Genomic DNA, 3560 nt, shown 5'->3' with positions numbered 1-3560 from the left:
TTTGCTGTGTTCATAATCAATATTTTAAATGTAAGGAACTTCCTCTTGAGTTACATGCTACAACTGAAATGCCATTTCAGGTGAAAAACTGATTCTAGCAATAGGTAAATATCACCTTTTGACTAACTTGAGAATATTTTCCTAGGGCAGTGTGTTTCCTCTGGTGTGCAGAATATGTAACTTCATTCCCTAATCTTGCTGTTAGTCATACTATCTCTTCTCCCCCAGCATTCCCCTGCTGAATGTTTGTTCCTCTTTGGATGTTGTCTTAACTAAGTGGATTGGGTGAGGTACTTTTTTGCTGCTCTTATCAGAGTTAAGAAAGGGGTTTCCCTTTATTTGAAGTAAATTCACTGCTGTACGTCCTCAATCTGAGGACCCAAATTACAAAATAAAGCTTACACACCATAGTAAAGAAGAGACAACTAGAATAATATGAAAGTATATAATGCAAAGCTAAAACAAGCCTTGGTGAGTAGGTAAAAGGCCTTGGTTTAGATTCTATTAGTAATCTCATAGAGGGTTCAGATATGTTCTTTCTATATGTAAAAGCTCATAGTTTCACTTGAGCAAGTAGCGTCCATGGTCCTTACCTTGTTTCTCTTGCAGGTTGTCAGCATGCAGTATGTTTATAGGTCTAATTCCAGTGTCCCTGATTGACCCTTCCCTGGGCAATGTCAGTCTCCGGGACTTTAGTGTGTCTGTCTGGAGTCTTTCCACTTATACTTGGATGTGAGCAGGTGTGACCTTGTTCATCATATCAGACATCCTACACAATGGTATTGGCAAAAGTGTCCTCTCAGAATGTCTGTTCCTCATTTAACTACCATTGCACATTTTCCAAATTCCTCTAATTTTGGCATAGCTGAGACAGTGCGCCCAGTGCAGGGGAGTAGTGAGTTTCGATGAAGATCGTTGTTGACATGAAAATCCGCTTATGAAGCAGAATCTTCCCTTGAAAGAATATTTGGAGAGAGACTCTCCTTTTGCTCCCGTTCTCCAAACAAGTTCTCTGTAGTGTAATATCAGGTCCTTAAGCTCTCTCTGGATCTCTTGTTAAAGCCCAGTTATTTGTAAGCAAGCCGATTTATGGGAAACTGTCCAATTTCAAGCCGTGGTCCTATAAGTATCTCCCACATTAGAAGTTACTTGAACCTTGGACCAATTGGGAGCTGCTAACTCTACTTGTTTGACCCACGGCTCTGTATTACCAACTTCAAACTTGGAGGCCCTGAGTGTCAAAAGCCAATGCATGGCATGGGCCTTTTAGCAGGGGGAAGAGGCAGAGTATGTGGCACTGGTACTAAGGGCTTGGCTACACTTGCAAGTTAAAGCGCATTAAAGCAGCCCCGGGCGCCCTAGGTCACTACCCATCCACACTGGCAAGGCACGTAGAGCGCTCTGACTCTAGGGCTAGAGTGCCCTGTCCTGGTACTCCGCTTCGGCGAGAAGATTAACACTTGGGGCGCATTGGCTGAAACACCCGGTCGTTGCATTACTGCGCTCTGATCAGCCTCCAGAAATGTCTCATAATCCCCTTAAGTCAAGTGTTCTGTAATGGCTGCAGGAATGCGGCTATGCCCTTTGAAAGCTCATTTCTGACATCTGGCACGCTTATCTGCTCCAAGACAAAGCAACCATTACTGTGGAATGCTGTGTGTGAGAGAGAGGGGGTAGGGGGGCATCTGCTGCATCTGAATTTAAGACAGCATGCTGACATGCTCTCAGCCCCCCAAAAACCCACTCTCTTTCCTCCTCCCCCCACATACACACAACACACTCCCTGTCACACTCCACCCCATCCCCCATTTGAAAAGCACATTGCAGCCACTTACATGCTGGGATAGCTACCACAATGCACTGCTCTCTGTGGCTATTGCAAGAGCTGCTAATGTGGCCACGCCAGTGCGCTGTCAGCTGTCAGTGTGGACAGATTGCAGTGCTTTCCCTACTGCACTCTACAAAGGCTGGTTTAACTCAAAGCGCTCTACATCTGCAAGTGTAGCCATGCCTTTAGTCTTGGCCTGGAATACTCTCGCCCAAGTTTGGTTTTAGTTTTGTGAGTTTATCTTTAGAAGCATGGAAGGCCAGCCTTAGGCTCGCTATTCAGGAGTCTCCTTGGGGAGAAGCAGATGCATGTATTAGGAGCAAGTGACATCTGCAGACACTAATATATCCCTACATAATTGGCTCATGCAGACAGATACTACAATGAGCATTATTACTGGTATTTGGCATTGTTTAGCTGCACTGACAGTATGTAAATCTGCAAGCTGGTCTTTCTCAGCTGCTATACCTGCAACAGAAAAAAGAAGAGAGTAACCAGATACATAGAGTGTGCTAGCCCAAGAGACTACTTCTGCTGAGATAAATGACTACCAGAGAGAGGTGCTATGCCCCAAAACGCAGGATTGTGGAGCCCATGTAGAGTAGGCCTAAGAGTGCATAACAAAACTTGAGCACTAGTGTCTTCAAGGCTTGTTTTCCAAAGAACAACTCACAACTGTGCTGTACTTTCTATTTCTGTAAGTCAAAATTGGGGGCACCAGAAAGAGTCTCTGATCTGTAAAGGCACTATAACAAATACATGCCAGAAATTGGAAACTTGGGTGATTGGTCCCATAGAACCATGAGGGATTTTACATAGCTGATAACGGGAGGCTGATGTATCTCAGGTATATTTAATGTGCCCCTTGCAATATCTCTGTGTGAATTCAGGGGCCACCTCAAGTCATGCCTCTCTACATTGAAGATGCTGCAGTGACTGTGGGTGTATTCAGAATAAATTAGAGGTTCAACTATGTGGTGTCGGTTTTCAAAGACTAATTTATACCACCTTATTAAAATCATCCTCAAAAGAAAATGTTGCAGTCCTTGAGCTTCTGTACTGATTTAAACGGATAAAAGATCAAATACAAAAAAACTGCAGTTTGTTTCACAGAAACACATTAAGTCAAAGCAAGAGACAGAGGTTCGATGTAACGAACAGGTTGAAATTCTCTAGCAAAAGTGAAGGAATAACAGCTGTTGCCAAAAGTCTCACTGTATTCTTCCGCCACCTTTCCAAAAGTGCCTGTGCTCTGACTTGCAGAGACCATCTTCAGGGATGAGGGAAACAGTTTGATCTCCAGGCTCATTTTATTCTTGGCCTCTGTCCTGGAACAAGGTTGCCAAATGTGGTGGTGTCATTTTGTAATAGGGAATCACTTTCTGTTGGACTTATACAAGTAAAATAATGTTCAAACGCAGAGCATTCTATTGCTCACAGGAAGCAATAAATGAAAATTCCACCCCACTGTGCTCTAAGTGCACTTCTGTTGCACCTTACCAGAGTATGCTAGTAAGGGTGATGGTTTTGAGGTAGAATAGGAACTGGACTGAGATAAATTAGCATTCTATCCATCATCGTGTTTTGTTTGGAGCAATATTTAAATGTGACCTCTATCCCTCTAGTTCCTGCTAGTTCCATCTTAAACACAATGTAATTTGTGCTTAAAAACTATGTTGTTATAGCTGAGGTCTCATCCATCGTTTGAGATTAGGACAATTGCTGATGCAAA

This window comes from Mauremys mutica, chromosome 3, assembly GCF_020497125.1.
Source record: "Mauremys mutica isolate MM-2020 ecotype Southern chromosome 3, ASM2049712v1, whole genome shotgun sequence".
In the NCBI taxonomy this organism is placed as follows: Eukaryota; Metazoa; Chordata; order Testudines; family Geoemydidae; genus Mauremys; species Mauremys mutica.
Note: the sequence above shows the minus strand (reverse complement) of the source record.